Genomic DNA, 20891 nt, shown 5'->3' with positions numbered 1-20891 from the left:
TTTGTATTTATGAAGTCCGAGACTGGTGTGTTTGTGTATTATGAAGGCCGAGACTGGTGTGATTGATTTTATGAAGGCTGAGACTGGTGTGTTTGTTTTTATGAAGGCCGAGACTGGTGTGTTTGTGTTTTTCATGAAGGCCGAGACTGGTGTGTGTGTGTTTTATGAAGGCCGAGACTGGTGTGTTTGTTTTTATGAAGGCCGAGACTGGTGTGTTTGTGTTTTTTATGAAGGCCGAGACTGGTGTGTTTGTTTTTTATGAAGGCCGAGACTGGTGTGTTTGTGTTTTATGAAGGCCGAGACTGGTGTGTGTGTTTTTTATGAAGGCCGAGACTGGTGTGTTTGTGTTTAATGAAGGCCGAGACTGGTGTGTTTGTGTTTTATGAAGGCCGAGACTGGTGTGTTTGTTTTTTATGAAGGCCGAGACTGGTGTGTTTGTGTTTTTTATGAAGGCCGAGACTGGTGTGTTTGTGTTTTTTAGGAAGGCCGAGACTGGTGTGTTTGTTTTAGTTTGTTTGTGTTTGACATTTTTCCACATTGTCGGATAGATGCCAGTTTTGAAACTGTACTGGAACAGCTTGGCATGAGGCACGGCTAGTTCTGGAGCACAAGTCTTCAGCACGATAGCCAGGATGTTGTCGGGGGCCATAGCCTTTGCTATATCCAATGTGCTCATTGTATTGTGGATAAAGGGAACAATGTTATCATTTGGTAAGTCTTCTTTATTGGGATTTGGAATCCATTGTGCTCCTTTATAAAGGGGACCATTATGATTTGAGGGTTTAAGTGCTTCCATTTAAGGATTAATCATAATTGATTAACTCAGTTGTCTACACCCACCAGACTCCTGGGCCTCCAGGGGGCGCTAATTCAAGGAGTCTCCTTTAAGTTCTGATGTTGCTCAATCTGTCGAAAGACCCCAGCCCCTATTGGATCCTAAAATGATTTTGACATCTGTACATTAATTGTAATTGGAAACAAAATTAAATGATTCTGTCAGTTTAGTTCATTTGTATTTTTCTTGTGGGGTTTGGGTGGGTTGACGAGAAGGGAAACCAGGTCAGGCAACTGATTAGCCTCCTCAGCCAAGTGGTGTATAAAAGGCCCAGCCGGCCTCTTTCCTTGATTGGAGAGGGGATTGGGAGAATGCAAGGGGCTGTGTGAGGGAAAGGCTGGAACTGAGGCAGCCAGAACATGATAAGCCTGCACAAAGGTTTAAGAGTGCTTACTGGGTTGGGGAGAGATGTGAATTCTCCTAATGCAAAGCAGTTGAATTTGAGAATGGAACCTCTCTGGTCATTGAGATGTGAAATTGGGAGTTTCTTTGATCTCTTAGAAAGCTATGAGGAGACTTAAAATTGCAGTAATTGCAAAGATCCTTTTTTTGGAAAGTCCATGTTGTGACTGCAACTCTTCTAGTTTCACACCTGGTTTATGCTCTGCTTTTAATGCTTTTGAAGCTGGAGTTATAGTGGGTTCACTTGTTAGCTGGTGTACAAAGCAGCTTGAATGCTCAGTATGGGCTGATTATAAGCCTATTTAAATTTCTCTATAAAAGAGAGTTGAGGGGTTTCCCAATGGATTGATGAAGCTCAGCTTAAACGTGGCTCAATAGCAGTATGCTTTGCCTCAAAGGCAGAGTGTTAGGGGTTCAAGCCCCACTCCAAGACTTGAGTACATAATCTAGGCTGACTCCCTGGTGTCATATTGGAGTGCTGGATTGTCGAGTTGCTGCCTCTGATGAGATGACTAATATAAAACTAACTTGTGTTTAGGAACACTTGAGAAGTGAGACTGAACTAATGAGTTCATGGATTGGCCTTGTTCAGACTGATCTTCAATGGGAATGGTACAATCCAGTTTAATCTTGTTAACAAGCAGTTGGGATTTGACTACCTTTACAACCAATCATGTCTGATGCTGCAACTAATTGGGCTGACAAGGCAGGAGACCAATTTAAACTTTATTGACTCCCTTCAAACTTCTATAAAGTGGGGCAGGTTTCTCAATTGGAGACCAGTGTTTACCAGGAGTATTAAGTAGTTAATGGAATGGACTGGGGTTAGGATTGAAAATTGGATTAGTAATCACCAATTGATCCAGTTCAAGACACTGCTGGTAATTGGACAGGTGCTGTGATCAGGGGGAGTGTTTCTGAGCACTTGGTTAACAGCAAGCTATTGCTCAGACTTTTAAATAGCAAAAGTTATTCAGTGGGAAGAACATGCTGAAATGCTATAAGGGTTTGTGGTTTGGGGGGGGGAAGCATTTCTCAATACAAAACAGATTGATTGAGTGGGCCTTTACTTAGGGATTATTGATGGGCAGTTTTTCTGTTCTCCATATCTTTCTGGGAGAGACTTCATTTCAGCTCTGCAGGAATTTCAGAGAACCATTTTTTTTAAAGAAAAAGTTATCCATATCACCAACTTCCAATTGTACACCTGGTTTACACTACTTTAATCCCTTTTGAAACTGAGCTTTTGAAACCCAGATTCTGAATGGTGTACACCTGACATTCATGATTGAGCAGGAATGGGTTTTTCTGTAAAGATACAGGAGCAAGCATGATACCAAATCTTGAGCTGTTGGGAGGTCACCCATCGGGACAGGAGGAGGCTATTCATCCCCTTGAACCTGCTATTCTATTAAATCATGGCTGATGTGAGCCTCATTCTATTTACCTTCTTTTGCTCCACATCTCTACTTCACCCAACAACAACAATCTATTGATCTGTCTTGAATTTCAATTGACTGCAGCCTTTGGGGGAAAGTTGCAGATTTCCACTAACGTGCTTCCTGAGTTCACTGTTAAATGACTTCGCTTGAAGATTATGGCCTCGTTCTGGATTCCCCACCTGTAGAAATTTAGTTTTTCTCTCTACCTATACAAATCCTTCATTTTTTAAACAACTATTTAGATCAACCTCCTAAACTCTAGAATGCATAAGTCTGTGCAACCTGTCCTCCATAATTGAACTCTTTAAACCCGGTATCATTCTGGTGAATCTGCACTCCTACCCCCTCAGAGGCTGATATATATTTTCCTGTGGTGTGGGGCCCAGGACTGAACGCAGTGTCCAGATAGGGTCTGACGAAGACTCTGTGCAACCAAAATCTCTCTTCCTCACTCTTGAATTCCAAACTTCAAGCTAAAGGCCAACATTCCATTAGCCTTTCTGAACCAGACCACCAGCTTTGTGATTTGAGCATTTGCTGCTACCTGACCTCAATGTGCTGAGTTATTGTAAGTAATTTGGCTTTTTGATGAAATGGAGATCCATTTGAGGCAACTGGACCATATTTTGAGATGGCATTTTAGTCTTGAATTCCGATGAATCCTAGACTCTGAGCACTCCTGCCCCTAAACCATCATGCACTTGCTGAAACCAGTTCCTGGAGACCAATTCTTGTGCTGCAGTTTTGAAAAATAAAGCTGGCTTTTAATTTTAACAGGAATGAACCATTGGGTTTTTACAACAATCTCTTAACTTCCATCCAGCCCATTCAAATTCAATTTGCCATGATCAGATGAGAACTCGAGTACTGGTTTGCTAGTCCAGTACCAGAACCACTAGGCCACCATACCATCAGCAAAATTCACCTTGGTCAAGCTTCATGTGGCCTCTTGCCCATTTTACCCAGTGCTGTTAATTTCCTGTCTCTGTTTGTATAATTCTAGCAAGTTCTCTACATTTTGGAATCATTGGAATTGGAAGGGTTTTTAGATCATCTAGTAAAGAATCTTTTTCAGCATGTCTCGGGTGCTTATACAGGCAGCCAATTTATGCATAGCAAGGTCCCACCAACAGCAATAAGATAATGAGCAGATCATTGTTTTATAATGAACTGAGGGATAAATATTGGCCAGAACACCAGGGAGAACTCCCCTGCTCTCCAAAATAGTGCCATGGGATCTTTGTGGCTGGTTAACTATTGTGTGCACCACTTTTGCTCTACTCTTTGGGTTTGCAGAGAAGCAACAAGGACACAAGAATTTTTAGGAACAGGAAAAGGCCATTAGGCCCAACAAGTCTGTTTCTCTCTTGGCCCCACCTTCTCGCCATATCCCTCAAGCCAAGGATCTTGCTGCCTCTACTGTCTGTCAATGACTCTTCCTGGGAACTGATTGCAGCAAAGCCCTGAGGAAAGCTAGGATCAGCTTTTTGTTCAGGATGTGGGTGTCGCTGACCAACTTGGCATTTATTGCCCATCCCTAGTTGTCCTGAAGGTGGTGGGCTACCTTGAACAGCTGTGGTCTTTGTGGCAATGGTGTTGGGTCGAGGAATTCCAACTCTTTGAGCTGATTAATGAAGGAAGAGTGTTATTTCACCAAGTGAGGATGGTGTGTGACCTTGGAGGTGATGGTCGCACAACATTTGCTTCTCTTGTCCTTGCTGGTAGAGGTCACGGAGGGCAGTAACCTTGCTTGAGGGATATGGCGAGAAGGTGGGGCCAAGAGAGAAACAGGCTTGTTGGGTCTAATGGCCTTTTCCTGCTCCCAGTGGGTTGGACATACAGCAGCCACACAGCACTACTAGTAGAGGGTGGATAGTGAGTCTAGTGTCAGGACTGCTGACTAGGTGAACTGCTCTGTCCTGGGTGGTGATGGTGAGCTTCCTGAGGGATGAACAGGGAATGGGAATCTTCATCTCATGTACGACTATGCAACACTAAATTGGAAACCAGATACAAAGTGTGACTCAAGGGGAAGGTGTCCACTACATGAGAATTAATACAACCTTCTATCGGATTCTCCATCTGCTCACTATCATTGTGAGGGAATGGGTTCTTGGTTAATGGGTTGGGAAGATGTCCAATAACTCCACTGCTCTTAAGTAGTCTTTTCCACAATACTTCCTGACTCACTGTGCTGGCCATTGCTGACTCTCTGAAACCAGTTCCTTCACTCAACCCCAGCGAGGGAAGTTGCCAAGTTGAAGACTTGATTGAGGGGGGTCTATGCACCCTGAAATGCTGCTGTTCATGGTTGTCAAGTGATTAATGTACATTCGTGCCATATATTGCTAGTCTGAGGGGTTACCTCAACTTGTTTTTTTTTAATCTAGTTGTAGATTTAGGGTTATATATATGCTCGGCAATTGCGGCCACGCCAGAACTGGAGCCCATAATCCAGGCTGACACTCCCAGTGCAGTGCTGAGGGAGTGTTGCACTGTCGGAGGTGCCTTCTTTCAGATAAGCTGTTAAACAGAGGCTCCCATCTGTCCTCTGGTGGGTGTAAAAGATCTCAACACTATATTTCTAAGAGCAGGGGGAGTTCTCCCCTGTGTCCTGAGCCAATATTGTCCCTCAACCAACATCACTGGAAATAGATCAGCTGGCTTTCTAACTGCTGTTTCTGGGATCTTGCTGTGTGTGAATTGGCTGCTGTTTCCTCAGTTACAGCAGTGACTGGACTCCAAAAGTAACTCATTCATTGGCTGTGAGGTTGTGAAAGGCGCTATATAAATGCAAGTGCTTTTTAGTTTGCTGTTTAGGCATTCTCAACAACTGAAACACCCACCACACTCCGTATCTCCACCCCCCCCCCCCCAACTCACCCACACCTCGTATCTCCGACGTGGTACAGGGATCTTAAGTGTTGTCGGGTCAGTTGGTGGAGGTGGATTCAGTCTGTTCCTGTGTGCAGCCATGTCTCTGCTGGTAGCAGCTCAGGAACTATTTTCCTCTTTATTGGTACCTTCCTGTCTTCCCCCACCCCACCAGTTTGCTGATTTATTCCACTTTGCTGCAAAGAAGCATCCACTGCCCCCTGGAGTGGAGGGCCGAAGTCTGAGGGAGCTCTGGAGATATTCATGTAATGCAGCCATTCAAGCCCGAACTATAAATGGGGTCTGGCACCCAACAGTAGGGGTCTGTGCAGGTGATTGGAGGCGGGTTGGGTGGGAAATTTGTAAAGTTGCAGCAGGTCAGGAACTTGCCATCACACGGGCACCAACCTTTCCCTAGGGTGCGTTGCTGGTGCAGCAGGAACCAGACAGGCAGAGGTGGGCGACCTAATTAAAATCATTAACGGGCAGTTGTCAGACCCTTGAGCACCTTTTTTAGACTACCTTTCTAATTTCCCTGGCTGCCTGCGGGATTCACACAGCTTGGGAACCACATCTGTCGGACTGAGGCAGGAGTTGAGTGGCCATTGATCCAGCTGATTCGATGATGGCATGAAATGTACTATAAAAGCTCCCACCTCACAGCTGATCACTTTCCTCGGGCAGAAGCTGTTGTGACTGCATTCCCAGCACAGACTTAGCTTTTTACAGGTGGCAAGTGTTTCCAGCAAAGTCGCCATCTAGTCTCACCTCATTGGTAGAACCAATCGCAGCATTGACAGCTTGCTCCTCTGATCTCTACCTGAACTGCCATCTATTCCATAAACATGGGTGCCGTTTATACTGTCACCTTGGTCCTCTGAAATCGGGCCATGATGAGCCCCAACACCAACCGATGCCCTCTTTGCCATCGCACACAATCACATCCATTTCACCAAGGGTCAAGCAAGTGTCACGGCACGTGGGGTTGGATTAAATAATCTGGAAGGCTTTCCAAGGATGCAGGGCGTCATTGAATGCACATGTGGCCCTTAAGGCACCCCATCGCAATCCAGGTATTTTTGTCAACCGCAAGGGCTTCCACACCCTTAAAATTCAGCTGGTGTGTGACCACAAGAAGGACATTTTGCATGTTTGTGTCAAGTATCCTGGCAGTTGCCATGACTCCTTCATACAGCGCCAGTCGAGTGTGCCTCCGCTAATCAGTCCACCAGACCTACTTAATGGATGGCTACTTGGAGACAAGGGGTATCCCCTGAGGACAAGGGTAATGACGCCATTGAAAAGCCCATCCAATGAAGTAGAGGAGCGCTACAACTCCAGCCAAATGTCCACCAGAGCCATAATCGAGCAAACCATCGGTTTGCTGAAGATACGTTTCAGATGCCTGGATAGATCGGGTGGAGCCCTGCACTACTCAGCAGCCAGGGTCTCCAGAATCATCGTGGTTTGCTGTGCACATCTGGTCCGGTCCCCCTCAGTGCCTGCAAGTAGCTGGAGAGCACCTTGCACATCAGGGGGGCCATGGGGACATGTATCTGCACTGGCAGTCCTACTCAGGACTTCCATGAAGGTCTGGTTTCTCTGTTCAACAGATGACCATCGCTCCTCCAGAGATGTCATTCTATTCAGAACACTCACCATGTTTTCTGCACTCTGGCGACTTATCACGTCCATGGAGGTTGCCACTTTTTCCATGGTGATGCGTTCATGCGCCAATTAATCCGCAAAGGCTCTGCTCATGTTTGCAATGGACTCCTCTATTTGCTCCACACTTGCAGCGACCCTGGAGACAAAACCTGCCAGAGACTCCTGCATCTGTTCCTGGAGTTCCAGCACTGCTGATCTTATGGATGGACCCAGAGGCAGAGGGTCGACATGCAGCTGAGCCGAGCTGGCAGAGTCCTGCGCCCTCCGACTAAAACTCTCCACTGCTGTCCCTGTCTCCACAATCTGCTGATTCTCATTTGTGAGCTGTGATACACCAGGTGACAACACTACTGTATCTCGCGATGTTCCCTCCGAGGTGTGCGTGTCTGTGCTGGGTGCGGTGAATTCTGCTGACGCTGCGCCCTCAGAGGTTGCAGCTTCCTCCTGAGGAGTCTTGAGGCTCATGCTCTTCCTCCTGGCTAGTGGGATGGATGCTTGCGATGGTCCTGTGGGGCAGTAAAGGAAAGATTCAGATGAGGCCAAGGTTACATGCATATTGCAGATGATCATACGTCCACCTGTCAGAGCTTCAGAATCATTATCAGCGACTCATGCAATGTCATTGAGAGAGATGGCAAAATATTGTTTCACCAGCTTGCTGTATTGCGCCTGTCTGTCCGTGTCTCCCCACCCCCCCCCCTTGGGAAACTTCCTCCACTCCCACGATCTACAGGACCGCTGCCTCCCAGGGCCCAGGGGGTGAGCTGGGCTACTGAGGGTGGCCCTCCTCCTGTCCTTGCTCTTTCCCTCTTATTGTGAGCTCTCTCTTCCTGCAATGAGGGAGACAAGTGGCGTTTGAGTGAGAATGAAAATGAGTGTAGAGACTCCATAGCATAGATGCTTAGAAGGAGACAAAAATGGAGTGAGGTGGCAAGCCCAAGGGCCCTCCCTGTGTGTTGTAAGTTGTAATAGCATCAGTGATAGGGAGTGTGAGGGCTGCACAGTCGATTAGTTAGGTGAATGTGACCATAGAGAGTGAATGGGTAAGGGTGCATGAATGTCAGTTTCAAGTGGGAATTGGAGGAAGAGATTGCTGAAGCTGAGTGCTGGTGAGGAAAGGCAATGGGGATCAGATTGAGGGTGATGGAAAATTCATACTCACTTTTTTCCAGTGCGCAGAAGGTCATGAAATCTCTTCCTGAACTGAACCCAGCTTCTGTGGTTATTGACACAGTTGACCTCCTCTGCCACCTGGATCCACACAGCCTTGGTCTGCTGGGGAGGCTTCTTCCTTCCTGAAGAAGGGAAGAGCACCTCTTTATTTGCTCTTGCTCCCTCTACTAAAGCCTGCAAGGCAACATCAAAGTGGGGTGCAGACCTAGGTCTCTGGTTGGCCATTATTCCTGCAGGTGCCTCTAACATGCAAGGGCAAGAGCTTGGCAGTCTGCAGAAGAAGCAAGGCTTGTTGCAGACCTTAAATGCAGCAGCAATGATGACATGATCAGTGGCGACTTTCGAATTGGTAATCTCCTTGGCTGTAGGTTCCCACACGTTGGAACTCAATTGGCCAATTAAGTTAAAATGGCATCATTTTCCCACATCGAATTAGAATCGGGTGGCTAACACGAAATGATGATTACACGACCGCAGCCCGCCCCATAACAAAATCCAGCCCATTGCTTCTGTCAGGATGGCCAAGCTTCCCATCATGCCTTGTAATTATGGTGGCAGCCTAATACATGGCTTCCAACATAGCTACAGCATGTTACAACAACATTCCCATTAACCCTGTGCTTCCCACATCAATCTAAGAATAAGGGGCTGCCCTTTCTAAACTGAGATGAGGAGAAACTTCTTCACTCAGAGGGTAGTAAATCTATGGAATTTGCTACCCCAGAGAGCTGTGGAAGCTGCAACATTAAATACATTTAAAATGGAGATAGACAGTTTCCTAGCAGATAAAGGAATTAGGGGTTACGGGGAGAGGGCAGGGAAGTGGACATGAGTCTAGATTCGGATCAGCCATGATCCTATTGAATGGCGGAGCAGGCCCGAGGGGCCGTATGGCTTACTCCTGCTCCTACTTCTTATGTTCTTATGTTATGTAATCCCTCCTGTAATCCCTCCTGTTGGCCCTACTCAATACTTTCCCTCCCCAACAGCCACACCCGGATGTTCTACCTAATGCCTTTATATCCAGGGATCCTCTGGACAGCCACAGGTGTCGCATCCCAACTATTGAAGCTCTTATGGTGTCACCTGTGTCCTAGTGACCTGGCTATGCCTGGGTTTAAACCACCACTCATCATCGGCGACCAATCGAATTCGAGTATGGTATGTCCTTCATCAGTCATCTACTTGTGGGTCTTCAGGTGGCTGTGGAGGCCAATCCGAGATCCACAGACTCTACGACAGTGTGGGCATGTAAGACTATTGGTAGTGACTGGAGTATGGGTCGTCTTAAGTTGTTGTCTCTCCTTACGGTGCTGGCATTTATCCTTGGCGGCACGCTGGAGATTATTTTAATGTAGTGCGGCACCGTTGTGGATACATTTTCTCCAATTGTCTGTTCAGTGTGATTTCCTCCCAGGTATTAATATCGAGATGGAACGTTTTAAGAATTGCTTTGACGTTATCTTTGTAACGCTTCTTTTGACCACCAGGAGACCTCTGCCCTTCATTTCAACTGGGATTACAGAACCTGTTTTGGGAGACATGAGTCTGACATGCGAATGACATGTCCAATCCATCGGAGTTGATGCTGCATGATGAACATAGTGATGCTTTAGATATTGGCCTCTTCAAGTATACTCCAGTTTGTACGCTTGTCATCCCAGCTGACCCTCAAGATTTTGCGTAGAGAGCGTTGGTGTTATTGCTCTAAGGCTTTGAGATGTCTACTGTACGTAGTCCAGGTTTCAGCTCCAAATAAAAGGGTGGGAAGGATGATGGCTTTGTATACAAGGATTTTAGTTTGGACTTGGAGGTCATGATTTTCAAAGACGACACTCCTCAGTTTAGAAAAGGCTGCACTTGCACAACTCAAGCGGTGATGGATTTCAGAATCAATGTCAACTTTGGAGGATAAATGGCTACCAAGATATGGAAAAGTGTTATTATCAATCTATAGAAGGAGGAGTTGCAAGCTGATTAGGTGATGGCTGGTGGAGCACCTGGGTTTTCTTTATATTCATGGTGAGGCCCCGAAGTTTGTAGGCTCTGGAAAAAGCATTCAAGGTGTTTTGTAGATCATGCTCGGAAAGAGCTGTGATGGCGTTATCATCTGCATACTGTAACTCCATAATGGTAATTGATGTGCCTTCAATAACCACAAAACTAGAATTATAGACTTTAACAAGTTGGCTTTTAATCACTAAGATCAGAGCTAACATCTCAACACACTGACTGGCTCACAAGAATGAGTCGGAGAAGTCAGGGAAGAGGAAGTGAAACCATACACCGTGTGGGGGAGGGTAATATACATGAGTGCAAAACGAATACAGGCAAGACAAGCAGATTTCATTACATTCAACCCTTCTTTAGATTTAGTCCATCGGGGTGATGTTTCTTAAAAGTTGGTATAAGTGAGTCTGTCGGGAGGTTTTGCGGTTCTCCGTGATCGGGGCAAAGCCAGTTGGGGTGCCTCTAGGGGAGTGGGTTCTGGTTCCTCTGCTGTCCGGGCCTCCGCAGTGTCTTCCAGGTTATCTGCAGTGTCCTCCAGGTTAAAGTTGGGTATTGATACCTCTGGGCGTCCTGTCTCTTTTTGGTGTAGGTCTTCCTTAGGTAGTCTATCATCGTTCTCTCCACTCCCCGAGGGAGCGAGGTCTTTTATGGAAACAGTGTCCTCTCGCCCGTCAGAGTATTCGATATAGGCGTACTGAGGGTTTGCATGGAGGAGCTGTACCTTTTCCACAAGGGGGTCCATTTTATGGCCTCTTGCGTGCTTCCGCAATAGTACTGTCCCCGGAGACGTCAGCCACACGGGTAGAGATATGCCCAAGGTGGATTTCCGGGGGAAAACTAACATCTTTTCGTGAGGGGTAGCGTTAGTGGCTGTACATAAGAGACCTTATGGAGTGGAGCACGTCTGGGAGGACTTCCTGCCAGCGGGAGGTCGGAAGGCCTTTTGACTTTAAGGCTAACGTGACAGCCTTCCAAACAGTAGCACTCTCCCTTTCCACTTGCCCATTACCCCGGGGGTTGTAGCTTGTGGTTCTGCTAGTGGCTATCCCCTTTGAGAGCAAGAACTGGCGCAGTTAGTCACTCATAAATGACGTCCCCCTATCGCTGTGTATGTAGTTCGGCATGCCAAACATGCAGAATAGATTACAGAGACACTTGATGACCGTGGCGCTGGTCATGTCTGGGCAGGGAATGGCGAAGGGGAAGCGGGAATATTCATCGATGATATTGAGGAAGTATACGTTACGGTCGGCAGAGGGAAGGGGTCCCTTGAAGTCCAGACTTAGGCGCTCGAATGGCCGTGTGGCTTTGATAAGGTGTGCACGGTCAGGCCTGTAGAAACGAGGCTTGCATTCCGCACAGGTGCGGCAGGCTCTGGTCATTGCCCTGACCTCCTCGATGGAGTGGGGCAGATTGCGGGACTTTATAAAATGGTATAGTCGGGTGACCCCTGGGTGACACAGGTCGTTGTGGAGTCCCTATAATTTGTCCGTATGAATGCTGGCACACATTCCCCGTGATAGGGCGTCTGGGGGTTCATTTAAGGGCTCCCGGCCTGTACATAATATCATAGTCGAACGTGGATAGTTCGATCCTCCACCTGAGTATTTTGTCATTCTTGATTTTCCCCCTTTGTTATTAAACATGAAAGCCACCGACCGCTGGTCAGTGAGCAGGGTGAAACGTTTGCCGGCTAGGTAGTGTCTCCAGTGCCGCACTGCCTCCACTATAGCCTGTGCCTCCTTCTCGAGAGAAGAGTGCCTGATTTCAGGTCCCTGTAGGGTTCGGGAGAAGAAGGCCACAGGTCTCCCAGCCTGATTGAGGGTCGCAGCTAAGGCAAAGTCTGACGCATCGCTTTCGACTTGAAAGGGAATGCTTTCGTCGACTGCACACAGTGCAGCCCTTTCAATGTCCTGTTTGATACTGGTGAAAGCCTCCCGAGCTTCAGCTGATAGTGGGAAAGACGTCGATTTAAAGAGGGGTCGGGCCTTATCAGAGTAATTGGGCACCCATTGGGCATAATACGAAAAAAATCCCAGGCACCTTTTTTAAAGCTTTGGGATTGTGTGGCAGGGGCAGTTCCTTTTTAGGGGGCATAATCAGTCAGGGTCCGGTCCAATTACCCCATCTTCCACCACACAGCTGAGGATACAGAGACGGGTTGTGTTGAAGACACATATTTGTCTTCGTTGTAGGTTAGATTCAGCTTTAGAGCAGTTTTTAAAAATCTCGCAAGATTTAGACCGTGGTCTTGCTGGTTGTGCCCGCAGATAGTGACATTGTTCAGATAGGGGTAGGTAGCTTGTAGTTTATTCTCGTCAACCATGCGGTCCATCTCACGTTGGAAGACCGAGACCCCATTTGTTACCCCGAAGGGCACTGAGAAAATGGTAGAGGCGTCCGTTCGCTTCAAAGGCGGTGTATGGGCGGTCCTCCGTTTTAATGGGGAGCTGGTGATACGCGGATTTGAGGTCGATAGTCGAGAAGACTCGGTATTGCGCAATCTGGTTGACCATTTCTGATATGCGGGGTAAAGGGTAGGCGTCCAGCTGGGTATAAATATTAACAGTCTGGCTGTAGTCAATTACCATCCATTTCTTTTCGTTACTTTTAACTATGACTACTTGGGCACGCCACAGGCTGGTACTGCATTCAGTAATGTCTTCCCGCAGGAGTCTGTCCACTTCTGCCTTGATAAAGTGTTTGTCTTCCAGACTGTACCATCTACTTTTGGTCGCTATGGGCCTACAGTTCGGAGCGAGATTAGCGAATAAAGAGGGCGGGCTGATTTTTAAGGTTGATAGGCCACAGACTGTGAGTGGCGGCTGGGACCCGCCATATGCTAGCGTGACACTTTCGTGGTGGCACTGGAAGTCCAGGCCCAAGATTACATTAACACAGAGTTCTGGCATCATGAGGAGTTTAAAATCCTTGTAGTCCGTGCCTTTTACAGTCAGTGTTACCACACAGTAGCCCAAAATGTCCGAAGAGTGGGGCTTAGCAGCCATAGCAATTCTGCTTCATGTAGGGGTTACCGTTAATGAGTGCCGCCGTACCAGGCTAGGGTGGATAAAACTCTCGGTACTCCCACAGTCACTTAAACATTTCGTTAAATTCCCGTTTACCTGTATGTCCATCATAGATTTTGTCAACGGGTGTGGCCTGGATTGATCCACCGTGATCGAAGCCACTGTTGGGCCCTGGGCGGCCGTTGAGTCGGGAAAAGATGGCGGATCCCAAGATGGCGGCCCGCACGAGGCGGTGACGAAGTTGGAAATCGGATTCCCCCTGCAGACTTTGCTAAAATGCCCCTTTTTTTTCTTACATTTGAAGCATGTAGCGTCCTTCGCTGGGCATCGTTGTCTGGGGTGCTTGGCCTGGCTGCAGAAGTAGCATTTCGGGCCTCAAGACATTGCCGCTGTAGTAGGACTCCTGGCTGAACTTCTGTGTGGGGACTCCGGCAGTGTAGAGCTGGTCTGAGACCTGGATGGGGAAGATGGCTGATTCCAAGATGGTAGCCCGCTCGGCGCGCACGAGGCGGTGAGGGCCGCATGGCCGGAAGAATAAGAGTCAGAGTTTTTCTGGGCCACGTCCAGTGATCGCGCAGTGGCCACTGCCTTTTTTAAGTCCAGGACCTCCTTCTCCAGCAGTCTGTGCCGGATATAATTCAATTTGAGGCCCGTGATGAAGGAATCGCAGACCAATTCGTCAGAGTACACGTTGGCCATCACGGCCTTGCAGTTACAGTCCCGGACCAAATCCTTTAGGCCCTGTAAGAAATCGTTCATTGATTCCTCAGGTCGCTGCCTGCGTGTAGCCAGATGATGTCTGGCGTACACTTCATTTACTGGCCTCTGGTATTGGGCCTTCAGGATAGTGATGGCCTTCGTGTAAGAAGAGGTGGTGTCCCGGATGAACGAATAAATCCGATGATTAACGCGAGTAGTCAGTAGACTCAGTTTATCTACCTCGCAAGCGGATGAGGCTCTCGCGAAGAGTTCGAAGCATTTGAGCCAGTGTCCAAATTGATTTGATGCTTCAGCAGAATGTGGATCCAAATCCAGACGCTCTGGTTTTAGGAGTCGATCCATCCTAGTATTCTTTAGTGATTAAAATTGATGTGCGTTCAATAACCGCAAAACTAGAAGTTATAGACTTTAACAAGTTGGCTTTTAATCACTAAGATCAGAGCTAACATCTCAACACACTGACTGGCTCACAGGAATGAGTCAGAGAAGTCAGGGAAGAGGAAGTGAAACTATACACCGTGTGGGGGAGGGTAATATACATGAGTGCAAAACGAATACAGGCAAGCCAAACACATTTCATTACAGTAGTGATGGAGACTTTGCTCTTGGCCTTAAGCCTATTGAGATTAAAAAGTCGGCCATCAGTACGGTGAAGGATTTGAATTCCGGTGGGCAGATCATTGCTGATGAGATGGAGGATAACTGAGATGAACACTGCAAAAAGGGATGGAGCAATGATGCAGCCCTGTTTTACTCCTGTCTCAACTGTAAAGGGCTCTGAAATAGAACCGATGCTGCTGAGAACTGCTGCGGACATGTTGTCATGTAGCAGCCTCAGAACTAAGATGAATTTATTGGGGCAACCAAGCTTAGACAAAATATGCCATAAAGTCTGGTGGTGGACAGTGTCAAAAGCTTTAGTTAAGTCTATGAATGCCATGAACAGTGGTTGCTTTTGTTCATGGCATTTCTCCTGTAATTGACGTGCTGTGAAGATCATATCAGCTGTTCCTCTGGTCGGAAACCACACTGCGACTCCGGAAGCACCTCCTCAGATAACGGCAAAAGTCTGTTAGCAAGGACACGGGCAAGCACTTTTCCTGTGGAAGAAGGGAGATACCTCGGCAGTTACCACACACTGACTTTTCCCCCTTTTTAAAGATAGTAACAATCAAAGCGTCTGAGATCTTGTGGAATTTCTTCCTGCTGCCATATTTTTAGGAAAAAGGCATGTATGTGTGTCAGGGACTCGGCCACCTTTTTTTTAAGGATTTCTGCTGGAATCCCATCTGAGCCGGCAGCTATGTTGTTTTTCATGGACCTGATGGCATTCTGCACTTCTACAATGCTTGGGGGAGCCCCCATTTCCTCCCTTTCTGGTCTCTGCGGTAATTGATTGACTCCAGATCTGCGCTACTGTGTCGGTTGAGCAGTTCTTGAAAATGCTCCCTCCATCTTGTGTCAATTGCCTCCTTGTCCTTGAGCAGAGTTAAACCGCCCTTAGAGCCTAAGGGGTTTAAGCCACGGTAGCTTGGTCCGAAAATTGCCTTGGTGGCACTGAAGAAGCCTCTGGAGTCCCCAGTATCAGCCATACGTTGTATTTCTCGGAACTTTGGAGACCACCAGTTGGTCTTCATCTCCCTTATTCTCTGCTGGACATCTGCCTTAACTCTGGCATGAGCCTCTTTTGGCTTTGCTGCTGATGTTGTTTTGCCAGGCGCAGAAAGCTTTCCCTTTCCTTTTCTATGAGCTGTTCAATTTCTGAGTCGTTCTCATCAAACCAGTCCTGATGTTTCCTGGACTTGAAACCGAGTATGTTCTGGGAGTTGTTGAGGATAGTGGCTTTCAGCAGTTCCCAATGTTCTCCAGTATCATGTGGGTATTCCTTTGGAAGACTTTGCCTGATGGAATCCTGAAAGCACTGCTGTATTGCAGTGTCCTCACGACATTCAATGTTTAATTTTGGCCGGAACTGCTTCTGAGCACGTATCTTGGGCTTTAGTTTGAGGGACATAGTTGCTCGGATAAGGTGATGATCTGTCCCGCAGTCATCAGTGCTGAACATGGCCCTAGTGACCAGAACATCACGACGATCCCTTGCCCGTACAATGACATAGTCAATGAGATGCCACAATTTTGAGCAGGGGTGCCTCCAGGAGGTTTTGTACTTTTTTTGTCAGAAGAAAGTGTTTGTGATTGAGGCTGTGCTCGGCACATTTAGTGACAAGAAGTAGTCCATTTGAGTTGGACTTTCCGATACCATCTTTTCCTATGATGCCTTTCCATAGTTGATAATCCTGACCGATCCTGCATTGAAGTCCCCAAGAAGAATGACTTTATTGTCTTTTGGGATACCAGACAAGATTTCATCCATGTCAGCATAGAAGATCTCCTTTACTTCATCTAGCAAATCCAGGGTGGGAGCATAAGCACTCAACTGTTGCCATCTGATTGTTAGATAGGATTAGACGCATTTTCATCAGGCGTTCATTGATTCCCACAGGAAATTCGGAGAGTTGGCTAACAAGTTCATTTTTGATGGCAAATCCAACTCCATGGATCCGGGGGTTTTCCGTTGGCTTCCCTTTCCAGTAGAATGTGTAACCCCCCCTTCTCCTCCTTCAATTGAACTACTTCTGCTAGTCGAGTTTCAGATAGGGCCGCTATATCAATGTTGCATCGTTTCAGCTCTCTGCATACGATGGGTGTCCTTCTCTCCGGTCGATCACTTGTTGCACATTCCATGCTCCGAAGTTCAATTTTCTGTCTTTAGGACACCACTACATACTCCCTATCTTTAGCTGCTAAAGACCCACCTGTCTTGGATTGCTCTAAATACTTTGATACAGGCCTGGTTTAAGAGGTGTGCTTTCACCTTTTTCCATTACTCAGGTTATTGCTTTAGCCAACCTTTTTGGCCTTCCTTCGCCGGGCCCATCCAGACGTCATGAAGGAGATATACAACAATCGACAGTTGAATCACCATTAATGCATGCGTTATTATGCGGATCCACGGATGGATCAGAATGTTCAGTCCCCAGTCCCATTAGTCATCCCACCAAGTGGTGACCTTAATTTCCACTCCTTTATTTCATGTCCTTGTTCTGTTGCTGGAGCGTGTAATACATCTTCTGGGGATGGGTGGGCTTTTTCCGTAGCTGCGCCATGTGTTCTGGCAGTGGGGGCACTTCATACCCAAGTTTGTTGAGGTAGTTTGGTAGTTCCTTCTTGATGCCGTCGGACACCTGGATTGAAGTGGATTCTTGTCTGTGTATATCGATCAATTCTTCTCCTCCAATCCTCACCGGTAACCTCCGGGGTGAAACAGAACACCGGGCTGGGGGTCTCCGATCTGGTCTGCATACTCAAGTATTCTGGTTAGTGGTTTCACAGTACTTTCCTTTGTCGACATAAGCAGCCCGCGTTGGTGTTAAACGGGCTCCAATGGCCTCCATAGTACAGTTTACCCCTTTATTTGATGCATTAAATCCACAGGCTGCAATTGGGTCATCTCATTTTTATGAGGGCAAAATGTTATTCCCTGACGGGTGGTGCAACCTTCCAACTTGGTTCCCACTAAACTATCTTATGTTAATGCATATATAACGATCATGAGACTTTACCCCATGTATTCCCCTTAATGATTCCCATGTTTTGGGCTCGATATACATCTCGAGGCTCTGTTCCCGGTCCGATCACTGGTATTGCAATAATAGTCCCAGCAGACTGCCACCATTCACTTTACATTCAAGTTGTGTGGGGGTATACCTGCACCATTCCCCTGTGTTGCTATCCTGGGCTAGTCTCTCCTTGATGGGCTGGATTAGCCAATTGCTCGTTGCTAATACATAAGGGTACCTCACCTTTTTATCTGGGCAAAATTTTCCCTGCTCTGTTCCACCACCCAATTTCCAAATGTGTTACATTCCTTGCAGCATTTTTGGAGGCTTCCTCAATAATTTTATTCGTGGTTTGGGCATGCGCCTCTGACAGCCACGTCCTGAAGCAGACCGGTAAGCACCTGATCCTCAGTCAATTGGGAGTCCTGGTTCTGATTCTGCTCCTAGAACTTCTTTAATTTTAGCAACCCTGGATAGTAAAATAAGAGACCTGGGCTCCAGAATTAATCATATTAACTATCGAGGTTCCAGTGTTTAAATATGGCTGCCACATCATTAAGTTTATCTCTCCTGTGTTGCCTTTTGAGGCGTTGGCCCAGGGACGGCCGTTCCCTTTTAACCCCTTGTTCCAGCACTTGTCTGGCTAGTATTTGACACAGCTTCTGGGTTTTATTTGAGCACAACCGGGGATTCCCATCAAGTCTAGTACCACTGGTACCAACTCATGGTGTACATTATCATGCATTACATTTCCTGTCTGGACCAAAACCAACCCATTCTTTGGTCCCGGTGTTTGCTTCGAACAGTTTAATGGGTTTGGGTATGTTACCATTTTTTGTAGGGGACATGGTTGGGTTGGTCACTGTCTGTGCATATTAACACAGCTGGCTCAAAGTCACACCTCGGCCCCTTTGGCGCGACACACTAGCATCGTCTCTTCTTGCTTTACATTGGTAGAATATTCTCATTGTTCCAAACTATTTATGTGAAAGATCAGTTTGCTACAGGTTTCTCCCTTCCGACATCCAAGTGGCTGGGGAAAGACATTAGGTGCCAAGGTTGAAACAGTATTTGAGCTCTCCCATGTTGAGACTCATAATTTATTATTACCTTTTGCCACCACCTTGCCATTTGGGCCTCTTAATACATGCTGACTCCCGTTCTCTAGTCCTAATTGTGTTATACTTTCACCCTTTATAACTTCAGACTGGTGGAGCCATTCCGATTCTGAGCACAATTTAATCCTTCCTGCTCATATGTCCATATTATCCTGTATGGCCTCTCATCTGTCAATTCATGCCCTGCCCCCTGAGGGTAAGTCCACATCGTACCCTCTGATTTCCCCCTTATTTCCTGTTCCAAGTCTCCCTGGACTGCCAAGAGAGGATTCCTGGTGCTTCCAGGATGATGTACAGTTGCTGCATTCTTTATCTGCAATAAATAATTAAGGCATTGGCTGATGGCCCTCCTGTTGGCTGAAACAGTTTTGATTCAATTTTAAGTGGTTTTACCTGTGACCCAGTGTTTCCAACGTTCCCCCTCCTCTCATGTCTAAGCCTACACGTGTGTCGCAAGTCATGAGAACCTGAAATGGACCCTTTCCACCGTGGAGCGAATCCAGGTCGCACAGAAGTTTCTTTTATAAATCACCCAAGACCCAACCTGTGGTACATCCCGGGAACCAGATTCCTCACTTCTTCTTCTTTTCAAGTCAGATGCCTGGGCTTGATCCCTAACCTCTGACCTTACCATCTTCAGCTGCTCACATAACTCCAACAAACCTTCTAATCCTATCTTTAAGTGGTTCGTATCAGTATGCCCAGAAATTAGTGTCTCTGGAAGTCGTATTGCATGACCAGTCATTAATTCATATGGTGTAAGGCCAGTAATTCTATTAGGGGTCACCGGTAATCTGATCAGGATGGATCGGAGAACGTCAACCCATGTTGCTTGGAGAGGAGCCACCAACATCCCTCTCATGGGTCAACCCCACTTCAGAGCTAGCAAGTGGCTGGACAGCACCTTGCTGCACTTCAGGGGGGCCTTGACCCATTTCTGCACTGGAAGTCCCAGTGCAGCAGACTTGCATGAAAGTCTCAGTTGTTTGCTCAATAGCTGAATATCGCTCCTCGAGAGATGTCAGCCTATTCTGAACAATGACCATGTTTTCCAAACCCTGGCGACAAAGCTCTTCCATGGATGTTGCCATCCTCTCCTCTACCTTTGCCATCCTCGCCTACAGTACCATTAATTTAGCCATCCTTTCCACGGAGGTTGCCATCCTTTCCATGGTGATGCGTTCATGCGCCAACGCCTCCACAAAGGCTCCGCTCATATTAGCGATGGACTCCTCCATTTGCTCCACACTCGCAGCGACCCTGGAGACAAAACCTGCCAGAGACTCATGCACCTATTCCTGGAGTTCCAGCACCGCTGTCCTTCTGGTGGACCCGGAGGCACAGGGTCAACATGCAGCGGAGCTGAGCTGGGAGCGTCCTGCGCCCTCTGACGAGGACTCTCCACTGCTGTCCATGTCTCCACCATCTGCTGATGCTCACTTGTGAGCTGTGATCCACCAGATGACAAATCTACTCTGTCCCGAAGGTCCCACCGAGATGTTAGTGTCTGCGCTGGTGATGTGTGCACTTAATTCTGCTGACGCTGCACCCTCGGATGTTGCAGCTTCCTCTGAGGAGTCTGGAAGCTCAGGCTCATTCTCTTGGACAGTGGGGACGGGGGCTGTCGATGGTCCTGTGGGGGAGTAAAGGAAAGAGTTAGAGCTGTGAGGCCAAGGTTACATGCCCTAACACATTGACTTATGATCATCTGCACTATACAATGTGCATCAGATTCATTTACCAGTGACTCATGCAATGCCAATGAGTGAGATGCCAAACCATTGTCACCAGCTTGCTGTGATGTGCCCGCCTGTCCGTCCCCACTTAGGAATCCTCCTCGATCCCGGCCATTTCCAGGGCCGCCGCCTCCGAGGTGGTGAGCTTGGCTACTGAGGGTGGCCGCCCTCCTCCTCCGGTGCTCACACTTTCCCTCTTATTGTGGGCTCTCTCTTCCTTCAATGAGGGACAGAACTGGAGTTTGCATGAGAATGAAGGAATGA

At 47.3% G+C, this 20891-nt stretch overlaps 1 pseudogene; it reads right to left on the bottom strand.

Moving 5' to 3' along the window:
• Nucleotides 1-17239: 17239 nt before the first annotated feature.
• LOC147102544 (guanylate-binding protein 1-like) overlaps nt 17240-20891 on the bottom strand; it is an 84264-nt pseudogene continuing 80612 nt past the window's right edge.

Source organism: Somniosus microcephalus, chromosome 21 (genome assembly GCF_052327205.1).
Source record: "Somniosus microcephalus isolate GS21.2 chromosome 21, FLI_Smic_1.0, whole genome shotgun sequence".
In the NCBI taxonomy this organism is placed as follows: domain Eukaryota; kingdom Metazoa; phylum Chordata; class Chondrichthyes; order Squaliformes; family Somniosidae; genus Somniosus; species Somniosus microcephalus.
Note: the sequence above shows the minus strand (reverse complement) of the source record. Positions and strands in the feature narration are given on the sequence as shown.